This window comes from Hippocampus guttulatus, chromosome 1, assembly GCF_054856545.1.
Source record: "Hippocampus guttulatus isolate MCC_2025c chromosome 1, RoL_Hgut_1.0, whole genome shotgun sequence".
Lineage (NCBI taxonomy): Eukaryota > Metazoa > Chordata > Actinopteri > Syngnathiformes > Syngnathidae > Hippocampus > Hippocampus guttulatus.
Genome location: NC_141261.1, coordinates 29,297,590 through 29,315,723, shown reverse-complemented (window position 1 = coordinate 29,315,723; position 18,134 = coordinate 29,297,590). Strand labels below are relative to the sequence as shown.

Below are 18,134 nucleotides of genomic sequence, written 5' to 3'. Positions count from 1 at the left end.
TGCTTGTATCTACATGGGGGAGTGTGAAGAATTGTTCCCCAGCTCTCTTATTTTAAATCGCCTCCTCTGGCTGTTGTATTAACCTCAAATACAGTTTTAGGTCAATGGAGTAGCACACAACGTGCCTGCTTTCTCAAAGTTAGCTTCTAGTTGTGTGTGAGTGTGTGATTATGTGACATTCATCACTTTCTACCGTAAAATGACTCATAGGTGCAGTTTAAATGTTTTGACAGCCCTCACTGGCCTTGAGGGCTTTCTTGTTCTTAAAGGGACGACAGCTGTGACTGTTTTGAGATTTGCATGTGATGGAAAATCTGCAGGACTATCTTGTTTGTGGCTTTTAACCTACTAAGAAGAAGGGGGAAAAAGTTAATCTTTAAAATAACTTTTAGGTGGGTTGTGGCCAAAAAACTCTAATAAAGAATTCCCATTTTCTATCCTCTCTTGAAAAGAAAGTGATGAGAGCCAAGAAAGGAAGGGAAAGGCCACAGATAAAGTTGCCGTATCTAAATTGTCTTGGCCCTGACCCATACCTTTCATGACTGTAGATAGTAAATCACAACTGCGTCCGGATCTGTGACCTCGGGGGTATCTGACACATTGTCAGCTTCTGACAGAAAATGCACTGGATTTTAAGTAGAACGTGTATTACAGTCATCATCATCATCATCATCATGTCAGGCTTTGACACGGTTAGATCAGTCCACTTTGGCACACAAGTTAACAACACTGAACACATTGAACTATTGTACATTCTACCCAGCAGATTATCATCAACTATAATGACAGTTGGTATGTTGAAGTATAGTGTAAGAAATGAACCACACCGTGTGTATTTGTCTGTGTGTGAGCACGAGCATGTGCATGCGTGTTTATTCCAGAGCGAAAGCACTTGAGAGGATGGGATGCAGCTGGATCCTGTCTACTTTGCTGAGCTTTTCTCCCTTATTGACCTTTGACACATTCTGTTGTGTTGTCAAATGATTTCATAATGCATTTATCCTGGATTCTCCTTCGGTGTTGAAAGTAAGCCATTGTTAAAATACGAAAAAAAAATCACAGTTGGGTTTTAGGCTCATTCCCTAGCACAGGGGTCCCCAACTTTTTTTGATCAAAGATCTATTTTTTTTCAAGCAGCCAACCTCCCACGATTGATCCGTCACCGCATGTGAACACATACACATATGCACGCTCACGCACGCAGACACGCATGCCATGATCAGCAATAGCCAAAATGGACCCGAACATGAATGAAACAGAAAAATAAACCAGATCCAAGACAGAGTTTGTGAAAAGGAAATCACTGTCTATAGCAGGGGTGGGCAAACCTTTTGGCTTGCGAGCCACATTGATTTCTAAAAACAAAAACTGCAGCATACAGTACGGGGATATAAAAAAAATACAAAATATAAAAAAGTTAGGACTTATTTGCTACAAAATGAGACAAGTAAGAGACCACTCACTCATTGTCTCCAACTTGATCTCCCCTTGATCACCACACAAGACAGCTTCGCTCAGCTGATGTCGTGCAACGAACTTTTGAAGCCAGCCACGGGACGCTTCGAAGTCTTCGATACTCATGGTTAGCGCTATGGAACTCGCCTCCTCTCTTATTAGCGGTCCAGTTTGTGGAAAGTTTTTAACACGATAACAGTCAAACCATTCCAGGAAACATTTATTTACTCGACTGTCCATCGAGCCGCAAGTAATTGACTCTGAGCACGGAAATGACCACAATCGGACCGAGTAAGAATCGCTTCCTTGTTTTTCAAAGTCTCGTAGGTTTGAGTCTTTCCGACTCTCAGCGTCTCCTGAAACTTTCGCAATTCCAGTAAATCTCACTGCAATCAAAAGTCACTTCCATGTCGCCGTTTTAGATCCAATGATAGAAAATAACGGCGGGGACACACTTATTTGAGCGTATCGAGCGGGAGTTGCTTTGAGTTGGCGCTACTGCGGGCTTCCGTAGAGCTGCCGGAACTTCAGTTGATTGTTTGTTTATTGTTTATTGAGCATATAAAATGTACAATATAGTAATAAATTGACAGAAAGTGAAGGTAAGTAAAACTGTAAGAAAGGAAAAAAAAACAGTCATCATACAGCACAATTATATTTTCAAATTAGTAGGAAGAAGTGAAAAACTTATCCAGTCCTATGAATCGATCATTAATGAAATATAATAGTAGAAAATTTAATTCATACGTTTTTTTACTGGGCTGGGGAATTTCCGTTTGACAGAGGTCTGCAGGTGGTAGATAGGATTTCTCCCTTGATCTCTCTCCCCCTCCCTCCCTGTGCTCTGCAACTTCAAGTAACTGCGCCACCTGGCGTTGCAATGCCTGTCATCCAAATGAAATGAATGCAATCATACACGTCAAACCTTAATTGTGTACCAACCTTCGGCGGGATCAGATCCGGCCCATAGGCTGTAGTTTGCCCACCTCTGGTCTATAGAGTGCAGAGGCGATTGCTCTAAGACTGAAAGGGAATCTCAGCTTCCCCTAAAATGTCAAAAAATAAGTGGTCAAATATAGGTGTGTACATACAATTGTGTGTCCATGTCATTGACTAAATATACAAGGCTACAAGGCGCTCAACTTCTGTTCCAAATCACAACTTCTTACTACTGGCTATGACGCGACTCTCTTCTCATTCATTCCTGCATCTTTACTGTACTTTAAACTGTGTGGACGCTGAGCGTCTGCAGCGTGGACGCTGGGCGTCGAGAGAGGAGTCCCAATGCATTGAAATGAGACGAGTCATTGGATAAATGCTGGTTTTGTCCCGCCCATCGGACGCTCAGCGTCTCTGGGAGTCTACGGACAGTGGGCGTTTATGGGCTGGCCCGGACGCTGAGCTTTTCTGCATGATGATTGGATGATCTGTCTGAGGCTGAATCTCTTTTTGATGGACAGCGAAATGAGCCAATCACCGATCTTTTATTGTCGGCATCCATGGGAGCATCTTTCAATTCTCATTCTGTTCTGAGTTGAACTGGAGACTTCTTCTAATCATCTTAGCGACACTCTCTTTGTTAAAAACGACTAGAGACAGATTAATCTTTTATTTCTGGTGTGTTCTATTGTAGTTGCTCATGTTCGCAGACTGACTTTCAAGTCAATTTGAGTTGACTTATATCACCCCAGTTAAGATCCTGGAAAAGATGCCGTGTTGGTATGACAGGGTCACAGATTATTTTCTTGAAAAGGAACGAGAGTAAAATTCACGTATAAATAAACGGATACATTTTATGATGTAGGCCGAAATTGAGCTTCCCTTCCTTGACAGATAGACTGGTATACCTTAGTGCGACACCTGACACAGGGGGGCTGGGGCACACTTTTGTAGCATGTTAAGGGCAGAAGCATCACTGTCATAGTGCACATGTACCATTTTAAAATACTTCTCCCGGTGTTCCAGATTCCCTTTTTTTTTTTTTTTACAATGCCATCGGTGAATTGCCAATCAAACAAACTTTGAATGAGAATGGAAAAAAAATGGATTTATTTCAACAGCTCTGATCGCGAGCTGGAATTGCATACTGCTGACCGCTAACAACTTCCTGTGTTGCAGGTTACTACAGTGTACAGTTTATCATGTTATCGGGTTACAGGGTGCGTGAAAGGGTTGAAGGTGCCTTTTTTTTTTTAAATACTTTTTTGTGTGAAAGTGAAACTGGTAGACTGGCTGGGCATTCCCTTGCATATAGCACACTTTTTTTCTGTACTTTTTAAACCCTAGTGCTTTACATGTAATGCAATTTATTTATGAATTTATGAAAAGCTTCAAACCAGGAATAGATTTACCCAGTCTCGTTACATCTGACCAATGAAATTATCAAACACGTCACAGTGGACCAATGAAACTGTCCGAGTTGTCCGAGGTTGTAAGACATGTGGAAGTTGTGTAGGAGTGAATCTGGACAGTATATAGCAGGGGTAGGGAACTCCAGTTCCTCGAGAACCATATCCTGCCTTTTAGAGCTCTCCCTAATCCAACACACCTGATTCAATTGATCATGTTCATTTCAGGCTTCTACAGTGCTTGCTGATGAGCTCATCCTTTGAATCAGGTGCGTTGGTGGAGGGAGGGCTCTCAAACAGGCAGGGTATGGCTCTCAAGGAACCGGAGTTCCCTACCCCTGGTAGATAGTATAAAGTAGAGCGGAAATAAGCATCGGGAGTTGAGACTAAATGTTCACTGTTTGCCAAACTGCTGCTATTTGTGAAGAGAGGTGAATTGAATTGATTGCCACCATAAAATGGTTGTATCTCAAGCCTGTGCTCGCAGGTCAAAGCAAAAAAAAAAAAAAAAAAAAAGAGTTGGCCGAATGATGGCTGGTATGGCAAGGCACCACGCTATACATAAAGCGGTGACCTACATGAGGTCAGGACACAGATTTACTTGGCCGTATCTCACAGTGAGGGCAAGCCTGCATGACAAAGATGCACAATATGTTGACACACACACACACACACACACACAACTGAAGGAAGACAACATGACTTACCACCCAGTTCATTTCTTCTCTCCACTGTAGGAAGGCTTTTCTTTATGAAGACCTCCTTTCCCTTTTCTTCTCTCTGCCATCTCTCATGGATTGCACAGCTGCCTCCTAACTCACACTGATGTCAACTGCAACACAAAAAAATAAAAATAAAGCTTGAACTCACACACACACACACACACCGCACACACGCACACACACACACACACACACACACACACACACACACACACCGAAAGCCCCATTCCACTTCACTTTCACTTCCCCCAAAGTCTGACGTTCCCCCCCATGTTGCCACCAATATTTCTCATGAGCTCTCGGCCAGGAGCCCTTCATGAATTTTTATTAAACAAAACTCTAAGCAGATTGATTTCGCACTGGCTGCTTTATTGCATTTTTATTTAATTCTTTCTCTTCCTCAGATGCGCACTTGCTCTTGTGTGCCCTTGCCTCCTTCTCAGCATTTTCCTTTAGCTGTGTGCTCATCATGACTCCCCTCGGTTTTTGCCACATGATTCTAGCTATATATTCTCTCACTTTTAAGGTGCCACCATCACTTTGGCATACCCACTTACCTGTCTTTCATTCAAACCCAGTTCCTCAAGTTGATTTTCTTGCCAGGTCTGATTTATGTTTCTGGATTAGCGTAGCGGTTGTTCATGGGCCAATGAGCTTTGTTTTTGACTGTTTGTGTGTGTTAGCTTGTTCATGCGTGACCCTGGTAAAAATCCAAGATAACACTCACGGGACACTCATTATAATATCCAATAGGATTCACTACATGGACTGTAGCCATTACATGGATGGTATTAAAAATATGTTGATTAACATGATTAAGGTTTGCAGTTTGTGTCAAACTGCACTGCATCGCGTCGGGCTGCGCCCTACTTTTCTTGGCTGTTTGTGTGTGGCAACGTGCTATTTTACATTTTGGGTTTATGGACGTGTGTGCTTATTGTGTGGTGGCGAGAACTAGTCACTTAGAAAACAGGAGCTGCATCGGCTGATGGCATACTGATTACTTGATTTGAAAAATAACTCACAAGGAACTTACAAGGAACTACCCTTCTACCCGACCAGCTTCTTCAACTTTTTATTATAATTATTAATTTTTTTTTGGGCAAAGTTGCAAAGGTAACATTTTGTTGCAATCGTTGATATTTTCACATTTTGCCGAAACAAACAAAAGGAGGGGGAAGAGTGTCATGCAGGAGTCAGAGTAGAGAGAGATGCAGAGAACAGGGAAAGATGGAAATTAATGACTCGCTGTGGCAACCCCTGAAAAGGGACAAGCCGAAAGGAGAAGAAGAAGAAACTCAAAATAGTGACTGCATTTAAATTTGGAATTGCATCTCTCTCTCCTTCTTCCATTTTTATTTATGCGAGTTGTCCTCCTAATGCTGAAAACCAGACTTGGTGAGTACATGATGTCTCTCTCCGACACGGAAAAATAAAGCAACTATTTCAGGACTGGACTGTATATCTCTTTGCAAAGGAAAATGACAAAAATAGTCATGCGCAATGACTTGAATCAGTAAGTCTGGTTACCAATTTACAAATTGTAACACGTTTGATTATGCTTTCCCCCAAAAAAGTGTTCATATTAGAGTCGCGTGTTTCTGGCATCACTGCATAAACACTGCACACACTTAGCAATATGCCAAGAGGTACATAATATGTGTATGTACACAATTTATTTGATACTCTTGTGACAGTGTTCATCGAGAGCATCACACATTGACAAGAATGCAACTAGTGCTGCTCTCCAGAAGCGTACAATGTGTCAGCGTACGGTTGAGGCATTGGTACTCTTGTCGTGGGTGTCCATGCCCACAGGGACATTTCACTTCAATCAAAGTTAATGTTCATCTTCCCTGCCAACATCGTATGTGAGTAGTGTGTGTGTTTTGAGTGTGTACTAACCGGCAGTTGCTCCAATTGCAGCCTGAAGTAAAGAAGAGTGCACTTCCTGCTGGGTGTAATGAGGCCCCCCGCAGCTCCGTACAGCCTGTGCAGTGCTGCACTTTATGCACACGTGTGCATTCACCCCTTAAGTTCCTCTTAATCATTTTTGTTCCTTCCTCCTCATTTCTCCACTTTAAGAAAGTTTAAAAAAAATGCTTCCTTTTCATCTTGCCTGTGCCTCGTCTCCCGACTCCTAATCGCTGGTGGGGGTGGAGGGCGTTCGTTCCAGCACCGCACCTGTCATGCGTTATCATCCATGGACTACTTAAGGACTGCCTCATCGACAATTTGCTGGGGGATTGTTCGATTTGCACACAACTCTTGTCCAAGTGCTTCTTCTCTAGATGCTCATTTCTTTGTTCATACCGATCTTGTTTAGGGCATAGTTTGTCTTGTTGTGTAAGCAGTATTTACAATTATGTTACTTGATTCATGGTGCTCTTTTGTATTTTTCTCGTAATTGTATTTCCTTGTCTTTTTATGAGAAGCAATTTACTCCTTGCCTTCTGTGAGTGCTTTTTGTTCGTTACGCTTTATCCTGGTTCTGAGTACCAGCGATCTAATTTATACTTTGTTGGTCTTGTGCGTCTTTAATTAATAAAGCTTTTTGTAAAGACCTGTTGTCCCTGTCCACGTTCGTGGGATCCACTCCTATCTGGATTATTCAGGATCATAACTGACATGTGTTTAGTCTGTATGTGTGTCGTGCAATTCACCAGAAATATACAAGCAGAGGGAAACAGTCATGTGGAAACTCAGAGATGCAGCACAACGGCAGACTTTTGGAGCGTGTAGGAAACCGACTGCGGAATATAATATCCTTCATTCACGGTAGAACGCAAATGAGTGGAAATGACTTCTATTTGCCACACGACGTCTGCGAGTCACCATTTTCAATCACGTTATTCAAATGCAGGAGGAACTCTGTCCGTTCATTCATATAAATGAGATCCTCCGTATGTTTTCACAAAGACCAATGTGCCTTAACGGCAAAAACTGCGACCCACTATCAGAGTTTGAGCATCCAGATTCAATATATTGTTTTATTTATTTTAATCGAACTACAAAACCATTACACACTTTACAAGGAAGAAGTGAATGGCCGCAAAAAAAGGGAAACGGGTGAGAGTAAGGAGAGAATGAGGATATGCGAGATATTAACTGACAGCGCTTATGTATTTCTGCTACTCAACGTTCTCTCTTTCTGTCTCACATGTGACATTGAAAACCCTTCACTTGCTATTCAAATTTTCTACTGCAGCAAATCCAGTGGCCGACATGAAAAGTATAGTTGGCGAAGCCCCACGCAGTGTCACCAGTTGAGTCAGTTCCTGCTTCATTGCTTGGTGTGCCGATAGATTAAGTTTGGTACGGGGAAAAAAAGTGACTGTACCTTCAAAAGTCTTCTCAGAAAAGTGGAAGATGTTAGAGCTGCAAAAGTTTTAGTGTCTGCAGATGGTGGGTGGTTGGATTTGATGTTGTTCCTTTTGCAGTGCAGAGTGACAGCTTTGCTCTCTGTACCCCACCTACCAACTCCTGTCTCCCGCGCTGCATGTGCGTTTGGTCTGTCCTGTCTCTGCGCTCAGACGGCAGAGGTGAGCACAGGAACGGCGCCAGTGTCAAGCCCACTGTGAGCGAGGTGTTGAATGTCTAATGGATCAGACGAGACAGCCCCGAGGTGACTGTGTGTCAAGCGACCATTTCTCTTCAAGCGAGGCCTTATCTCCGTTGAGTCTGCATCTACGTTTCGTTTTCTGTAAAAAGCAGTTCCTCCTTAAACACGTGGCCTTGAACTGTACAATGACGACAATGCAGCGAGCTCCATGTTTCGGTAACGGGGCCAGAGTTCAGGCATCTTTGTCGCTTCCCCATTAGAACTGTTCTCGCAGTGTGGCCTCCAATCTGTCTCTCAAGCCATTTTGCACAGCTCCAGTTGCAGCATCCTTGCTTGTCTCAACAATGGAGTCGATTTTATTGCTGACCCAAGGCTGACAGACCAAAGCTAAGCAAAACAGAGTCCCTGTCTCGGACGAGATATGGAAATGAGCCCTCAACAATATCTAGTGCACACTTAGGCCTGCAATTGGAGAGCAGGGAGAAGAGAGGAGACACTGGACCTCATTGTTCTTCCTGCCCAGTTTAGTGAGAATTTAATTAATTATGAATAAGTAAGTGAGTTAAGAAAAGGGAGTTTGGGGTTCTATTGGTGTTAACATAATTGCAATTCTCTTTTTTTTTTTTTTTTTTTTTAATGAATGGACTGGAGCCATTCCTCTCGCCTCTCAAATGGGTTTTTATCGTTTTCAATTTGGAAGGGAAAAGCTGATAAAAGCCTTTATAATGCTTTAATTTGGCATCGATTTGCATGAATCTCCCCCAGTAATTATCAGCGTACCCCTCCCCTCGTGGCCCACGGAAACCGTAGATTTTGATAAGCGCGAGTGTGTGTCTGTCTTTTTATGCAAGGGTATCTTCTGGTCTCCGTCTACCATTTTTCTATTTCCATATCTCATCGCTCTGTCTTGCATTGGGAGAGGCGTAAAGCGAGTGATGGCAGTGGCAGGGGGAGAGGGAACAGCTAAATCCTAAATCAAAGCACTCAATTATAGCGCTGCAGTAATTATGGGAGCCCTTGAATTGAAGTGCTCTCGGAGGAGAGATGGATAGATATATGGATGATGCAGGAGGGCGGGGCAGATAGGTAAATAAATGAATATGCCACACAGAAATACTGTGTAGCCTCTGGGCCTAGGACGACATAAATATATGCATTAATCGATGGGTCGCAAACCATTCCAGGGCAATTAAAAGCGTATTGAATGGAATGGGCCACACTTGGGAGTGGGCTTTGGCTTGGTGTAGGGGGTCAGGACCCTGACCTGTGGGGGGAAGATAAATTCCCCGTTGGCTCTCAATAGCCTGTGGAATATGCACGTTGAAACACAGAGAGTCAGTCTATAAAGGGACTTCGGTGTCTACTGGGCTCTTTGCTGGTCAATAAGCCAGAATGACTTTCATCACGAAGCCCCGTCAGGATCTTTCTTGTGTTGTTAACACGACCGGCACTTTCACTACTCGGCTTTTTCTATGCCCTCAGTTGTGTGTCAGGCAAATATTTGTCTATACTCTCATTTTTTTGTTCATTTAGTCAATACAATGGTGTCTTGAGATACAGGTGACTTTACTTACAGACTTGAAATACCAGCCATCATTGGACCGTTTTTTTTGTTGTGGTTGTTGTTGTTGTTGTTTTTTTGCTTTGACTTGTGAAGGCAGACTTCACATGAGAATGCTGTATGTTGACAGTGAACTCAATTTAGCATCCTTGACCGTAAGCAGCAAATATTTTACTTTAACTTACAAACTAAACATAAAACTAAGAGAATTCCACCTTAAAACAACTGGATAACTGCTGAAAGAAAGCCCCGCAAGCTTACTTGTGCTGCTAACCTGCATTCCCTTACTTCACAAAGTAAACATAAAACAAAGATAATAGCACATTGTGTATTTAAAACAACCAAACAACTGAGTAAAAAAAAGATTCTTAGCTCAATGCTAACATGAATTAACATAAATGTTGCTGCGCTATAAACCATAAACAACATTGCACAAACCACTTAGCAGCAACATACATACAGACCATTTAACAGAACTCGCATTCACATATTATTTATCCTCTGTCAAGAATGAGTAATACTAGTGCTGTATTGATGAGCTCTTGTTCTCTTTCACTGAATGAATTGAACTCCATTTAGTTTTTGTTAATTACCAAAAGTTCAAGGAACGACATGCTTGAATTTGGTATTTGGATGTTCACTTTTGAGCGGGCCTATTGAGCCGGATAAATATGTTAGTATTCCAGCAAATTATTGCCTCCAAAGCCATCCTCATATTAGCACATACAGGAAGTTTGTCCGGGGCACTCTGCTGTGCCAGAGCTCATTTATTTCAATGTGAAATGCAACACAGATGTTCCTCTTCAATAACCAGGCTGAGCTGCCCGAGGCCACGAACAAAAGATGTCTTTGCAAACATCAGGGAACAATTGAATGGCGGTTTTCTGTTTGCAAAGATTACAAGTGTAAATTAGATCTGGAGTATAGAAAAAATGGGGGCGTGGGAAGGTTTTTACAGAATCATCGGAGACTTTTTTGTGTAGATATGTTTCATTGTTGACATTCAACCACAGAAATCAATGCAAACAGATGTGAAACTGCAACACGTGCCCCAGAGTGTTGGGTCTCTAGGTTTGTGATTAATGTGTTCCTGTCCCAGCTGACTGTGGCAGAGGGTGGTGATGCCTTGGGACGAGTGCCGCTTCAGCCCGCTGATTTACTGGCTTCCATTTCTAGCCGTGTAAAGTCAATCTCTTTGGAAGGTCAGCGGCTCGCGTGTTCACATTAGTGTCTTTTAATCCCCATTCGTCAGGTCAAGCCCAGCATCAACTATGAGGGCGTTGAAATACAGGTAGTGTTGTACTGTTTTGTCGCTAATCAATCAATTCTAAGTTGATTTCGATCCATGTCAGAACTTTGCTTTGCATATAGTAGAAGGATGAGAAGGATAAGAAACTGTTTACCTAAGTACAGGTGGGAGATGAAGTATGGCGGCATTAGGGGTTATGTTTATTAAACGTAGCGAAACATGGGCATCCTGTACTCCGGATCAGGATGGGATATTGCCATAAAATACTATAGGTCTGTTGTAGTACTGTACGCATCTAAATATTATTCTATCATTCATTAATTCATTTTCCGATCCGCTTTATCCTCACGAGGGTCGCGGGTGGTGCTGGAGCCTATCCCAGCCATCTTCAGGCAGTAGGCAGGGGACACCCTGAACTGGTTGCCAGCCAATCGCAGGGCATACACAGGCGAACAACCATCTGCGCTCACACTCACACCTAGGGACAATTTAGAGTGTTCCATTAGCCTGCCATGCATGTTTTTGGAATGTGGGAGGAAACCGGAGTACCCGGAGAAAACGCACACAGGCATGGGGAGAACACGCACATCTAAATATTAACAATTGTCAAACATGTGAAATGTAATATAATGTGTCAAATAGCAATTGAATGATCCTGCTGTTTATGAGCACAGCGTGAAAAGGTGAGCGTTGAAGCCACTTGGGAATTTGGGAATTTCCTTTTTGTGAACCTTCCGTTTCCAATTTCAGACCATTCATATGATGGTCACAACTTGAGAATGAACGAGCTCAGGGTAAATGTTACATTGTTCATCCATGCTGATCAGAGTAAGCAACTTGAACAATGACTAAATGATTATCATGTGTCAACAACTGATGCTCCTTGACACCACTTGAAGCTAAACAGGTGTTGAGTGTATTTTGGGGTCACTGAATGTTTTGCAGAGTCTCTTTGTTGAGCTATGTGCCGTCTGTCTCGGATACTGTAAGTCAGTCTTCTCTTTGACTTGATCCTAGTTGAATACAGACTGAGGGTGCGTCCAACCAACTGACTTGGATTTTAGTGTTGAAATTAGCTTTCTTTTTGTAGTTAACTCGGTCTTGAATTCACTCATTGACTCCATTTTATCGTCTTGTCAAACACCTTTCTTGATGTTATGGTGGGGTTTATACACAATCACTTGGTTCTTCAGGGATATTTGCATTGGAGGTAATCGTTTACAAGCATAGCTTTTACTCTATGCACTGCTATAGCATTTCTTATCATCAGCTTTTCCTTAAACATGAGCAAATTTCCAGCAACTGTCATTTTTATAGATTATTATTTTCCTCATTTTATTTTGAATGTAACTACAACTTAGTATCCCGAGCACCCATGTGCGAATCTTTTCTCAACAGCAACTTTATCCACCGCCCCCCCCCCCCCCCCCCACACACACACACCCTTTTTCTTCACACCATTCTTTGCCTGGAGGTTAGCACTAAACGTGCATCATTCAGCAAAAAAACAAAAGCAGTGAATTGATTGGGTTATCAGATGCTACTCTGCTGGACCCTTTGATCAGAACTGAAAAGCAGCACTGCATGTCAGAATTCTGCATCAGCAGCTCTTTCCGAGTTTTACAATTACTACACACCAGGGTCACGCCCCAAATTTCCCTCCTGTGCACCTGACAGTCATAGAGTGAGAGCCCGAGGCAATGAGCATTATTGTGCCTCACTTTGCTTCTCCCTACCGAGTATTATTTTGGCAGATTGCGCATCGATGCACTGCTGTGACCAACAGACCTGAAGTGTTAATTTTTGCAATTATTGACTTGCACGTCTTTTGCTTGCACACGTGTATTGTCCTCTCCATAATTGTGGATAACAATAACCATTCACAAAACTCAGGCATGCCAAGATTGGTTAACCTTGAAGGAAGCGGTGAAACTTGCTAGTTCATTAATACCCAACGATGAGGTCATCAGGTCAATGTGAAGGAACACGGGTTGTTTCGTTCTACTTTTCTCATGCTCTGACATAACCTGCGAGGTCAACTGTAACAATAGAGAAGGAGAGTGAGTGCCTTTTGTCTTGATGATAAGCGGGGGTTCACAGCTCAGGGCGTGCTGCCTCACTGTAAATCTACTTTTGAGGAAGCTACTTTGCAAGAACAATGAAACAAAGCATCTCTAAAAATTAGAGGAAGTTGACGCTTGCTCAAGATTACAGAAGGAACACGCGCACTCATGGAGAGGCACACGTGCTCCAAAACAATAGTGTGTGTGTGTGTGTGTGTCTCTCTCTCTCTCTCTCTCTCTCTCTTTCTCTCTCTGTCTATATATATGTACAGAATAAAAAATGCTTGCCTCACCCCTCGGGTGGTGTCCGTCCCACATTCAGCTCGGGTCCTCTACCAGAGGCCAGGAAGCTTGAGGGTTCTGCGCAGTATCCTTGCTGTTCCCAGCACTGCACATTTCTGGACTGAGATGTCCGATGTTGTTCCCTGGATCTGCTGCAACCACTCATTCAGTTTGGGGGTCACTGTCCCGGGTGCTACGACCACCACAGGCATGACTGTCACCTTTACCTTCCAGGCTCTCTCCAGCTCCTCTCTGAGCCCTTGGTATTTCTCCAGTTTCTCGTGTTCCTTCTTTCTGATGCTTCCATCACTTGGGACCGCTACATCCACTACAACGGCTTTCCTCTGCCCTTTATCTATGATCACGATATCTGGTTGGTTCGCCATTACCATCTTGTCAGTCTGGATCTGGAAGTCCCACAGGATCTTCGCTTGGGTCATTCTCCACCACCTTTTGGAGGTGTTTCCCATTTTGACCTTGGGGTTTCCAGTCCATACTCCGCACAGATGTTTCGGTAGACTATGCCAGCCACCTGGTTATGGCGTTCCATGTAGGCTTTCCCTGCCAGCATCTTACACCCTGCAGTTATGTGTTGGATCGTCTCAGGTGCCTCTTTGCACAACCTACACCTTGGGTCTTGTCTGGTGTGGTATATCTGGGCCTCAATGGCTCTGGTGCTCAGGGCCTGCTCCTGAGCAGCCAGGATGAGTGCCTCAGTGCTGTCCTTCAGGCCAGCCCTCTCTAGCCACTGATAGGACTTCTTGAGATTGCTTGTCCTCCCATGATGGTCCCTCTTCTAGCACCTCATCCTCTGTTCCCCATTGTCTGAGACATTCTCTGAGTACATCATCCGTTGGAGCCTTCTCCTTGATATATTCATGGAGCTTGGATGTTTCATCCTGGACAGTGGCTCTCACACTCACTAGTCCCCGGCCTCCTTTTACAGCTTGCGTACAGTCTCAGGGTGCTGGATTTGAGATGGAACCCTCCGTGCATGGTTAGGAGTTTTCGGGTCTTAACATCCGTGGTCTGAATCTCTTCCTTTGGCCACCTTATTATTCCTGCAGGGTATCTGATCACTGGCAGGGCATAGCTGTTTATTGCCTGGGTCTTGTTCTTGCCATTGAGCTGGCTTCTTAGGACTTGCCTCGCTCGCTGGAGGTGTTTGGCCACACACACACACACACACACACACACACACACACACACACACACACACACACACACACATTATATATATATTTATGTGTGTGTGTGTGTTTTTTATTGCTCTACAGCGCGCCCAAAGGTTTTAGGCATCAAAACAGCCAGATCGCTTGCTCTTGTAATTGGCAAGCTGGTACTTAAGGCCAACAGCTTTTTAGAAGCAATGGAGAGAGGCAGGAGCCAAACTGACAATAACTGCTGCCCTACATCAATTATTGGATACATATCCATCACTTGCTGACTTATATGTGACCCCAGGCGCCTGCCAGCTCAAGTATTGACCGGCCAACTCTCCCCAGTTCAAGTGACAAGTTCCATTTGCAATCACATTTATTAAACGGCTGTTTGAATGAATGAGGGTCTAGGCCAGCCCTCACTGCTACCCCACCTTCAAATCTTATTAGTCTGAATGCCGCCAAAGAATGGATAAATGTGTGACGCCACTAGATATGAGTAACAATGTAATGGATTTCTGCCTTGCCTAAAACTTGAGTGCATTGTACCGAGCGGCAGAGGGTAGGCGATTGTGTGTGTGTGTGTGTGGGGGGGGGGGGGTGATCTTCAATTGCTTTTGTCTTTGTCCTGTGTGAGCGCTAATGTATGGAAGCGTAACTGATGGCCCGATCCCATTAGCAGTGCTGTGATTCTGAACAGAGTTTGCAAAGACTTGTTTGTGCTTGTGCAGCAGATCCTCCGCTGTGGTTTCACAGTTGTTTGATTAAATGACCATCGGCATCCATGTATTAAATATTGATTATTAGTTACCTTTTAGGGTCCAGATGTAGTTTTGGGTCTGTAAAAGAAACAATTTAAAACATTCATGAATTTAAATTCAATGTACCCTGATATGAACTTTTTCCATGTGTATGTTGTGACTGTAATTATATGACTAGCTCGAGACAGCAGACCTGACTTGTCAGTCAATCGCTGTGTCATTATTTTACCCGTGTCTTTAACATCGCAAAATTACAGTATGTCACCACTATTTTACGACCGTCAAATTTTTTTATTCATCTTCGGTGGCGTTGCTGACAGCCAACTGGCGTCTACATCACACGCCAGTTGACATGTGTGTTTCCGTTGAGCACCAAATTCGTGCCAGTTTGCCGGCGAATTGGTTTATATCAGGGGTGCCCAAACTTTTTGGATCAAAGATCTACTTTTCGATCAACTAACCTCCTGGGATACACACACGCACACACACACGCACACACACACACACACACACACACACACACACACACACACGCACACGCACGCGCACACGCACGCCATGATGAGAAACAGCCTGAAACTGAGGCATGCGACGCGCTTTTGCAGCCTGTTCACTATCGTAGCTCACATGTACCATTTTAAAGTGCTTCCCTGGGCCCTCCTAGATTCCTATTCTTTGCCCGTGCCCTCTGTGAATTGTACACGAAGCAAACTGAATGAGAATAATGACGATAAAAGATAGAGCGCAACAGTTCTGATCACAAGCTGCAATTGCAGACTGCTGAGCGCTAACAACTTCCGGTGACGTAATCACGCGCGATCGTAAATTCAAGATTTACCTGCTTTATTTTATTTTTTAAATATTTTTTTGGTGAAAATGAGACTGATAAGATGATTAGGGTGCAATGTACATTAACACAAAAAAATATATTACTAACATGTACAAAGACACACAAATGGTTGTTTGTTTTTTTTCTCCTCTACACTCCTCACATCTACTTGGGACCTGTCTTAGATCTACCGGTAGATCAGGATCGACCTAATGGGCATATTTATATCTATAAGCACAAATTCACTGGCACAGGTTTCAAACTCAGTACTTGAGAGATTTCAAAATGAATAATCCATCAATTTGTTGTGTCCAAATATTAATATGACGAGATAATTGAACATTTATTTGATTTCCCAAAGTGGCCCCCGACAAAAGTGAGTTTGCCCCCCGTGGCTTAGTGGAGAGAGCATTGCACTCAAGGTGTTGCTTTCTTCCTTTGTGTCACAGGTTCAGGTACTGTCCTGTATCTTTTATTTATTTTAGTTAATTTTACTATGTTTATGATTACTTGCAGCCAATCGGTAGTTGGAAATGAGCCCCCCCGCCCACCCATGTATTTATTGAATAATCAAACGGTTAAGCAGTTGAACAATTTTGATGTGACTAATCTGCAGACAGGAAACACAAATTTACCGGACTGCCCTTGCCCGAGCGGCCACAGCTGGAATTACGAGCCAGCTAATGTAGAAGCCAATGGAATCCTAACACCGGGACGACATAAAAAAGGAACAAACAGGATAGTCACCTGATTGACGATAGAAATGTCTAAACTCTTTTTTTCTGTCCGTGGATGTTGAGTACCTCTTCCCCTCCGCTCAAGGCAGAGTCTATTTCCTCCGGAGGACAACACAGCGAAACACATGACACGTGTTTCCCTCGGTCATCAGCGAAATGGGCATCCATCAGCGATGGACTGAGATGGTCCATTGGCACTGCCCTGTTGGTGACGATTCCAGTGATGCTTCCGTCAGATCTTCGTCCGTCAGTTTTTCAAAGTTTCCCATCATTCGTCATTTGCCATGCAAAATGGGTGTCCATCAGCGTCAGATTGACAGATAGGATCATGACAAGGCAACACGCACCCCAGGCTGATACGCCTTTTATGGCAAGAGTCCTGCGCTGTATTTCAACTCATCTAAAAATGAGTGGAAGGGTTATCTGGCTAGATGAATAAATGAGAGGCCAGAGCAGTGTAACAATGCAAGGTCTACAATAAAAGCTGTTCTCTTCTCCCGAACACTCCCCTCCCCCTTCCTGCAGGTGAAGAATTATGCCTCCCCTAATTGGCTTCAGTGGCGCTTAAAGCAAACAGTTTAAATAAGTAAAAAGGCGCATGGATGAGGAAGTGGGGTCTTGCGATTATTGGAACTACATCAATCAGATTGATACGTTCTACTGGAGCTGGTTTCTTGTCTTCTCTCACATCTCTCCCAGATGTTTTCATGGGAACGTGAAACTAACAGAATCTGTGTTTAAGTTGTATATGTGTCTCCCAGTGTGACCAAAGTGGTGCAAAGCAGGCTTGAGAGTTAAGTGATAGCAAGTCCACAGGTACATCATCCATTATCTACTATTGCTGAGTCACGCATCGCACTGACATGTTTATATAGCTAAACTTTGCAGCATTATTAGATGTGCAGACAAGAGGAGGGCCAGAGTTCCAGCGTCAGGGCCCCCAATGCAGGCCTGGCCCTTTAGCTTCTCTCCTACACCTATTATATGCAAATTACAGGCATTCCTGAACCATACTTAAAAGCAGTTAATTTACTGCACCATTATGTCACTCTATATTTCAGGGTGCTGTCCGTGGGGCCATTGTGGGGCTTCTTGAAAGTTGAGGATGGGATGCTGTCAGAGGCGCAAGATGGAGCTTTTATAGGAAGAATGGAACAGGGCTGAATTGCGAGCAGGATGAGGTGTCTGACTGAATGCAACGGGTTGCAGAGGCACTTGTGAATTTTTAACATCAATGATTCGTAACCATTTTAACCACCGACTGAAATTCACATTGCAGTTTTATGGGCATGATTGCGCACTGACATACTAATGAAAATTACACCTTTCAATGCCTGTAAGTAAACGCGACTTGGTTAAGTGGTGCCTCGAGTCCACGATGTGAACTGCTGCCAAGTTCTGGCGA

The 18,134-nt window shown here is 43.4% G+C and overlaps 1 long non-coding RNA gene across 1 annotated transcript; it reads right to left on the bottom strand.

The window, feature by feature from the left end:
- Positions 1–630: 630 nt before the first annotated feature.
- On the bottom strand, positions 631–6,548 carry LOC147211278 (uncharacterized). The gene is made up of 3 exons (XR_015102410.1): positions 6,431–6,548; positions 4,511–4,635; positions 631–2,501 (listed from the first exon to the last, which is right to left on the bottom strand). It is a non-coding gene; the product is annotated as an uncharacterized LOC147211278 (long non-coding RNA).
- Between the last annotated feature and the right edge of the window lie 11,586 nt (positions 6,549–18,134).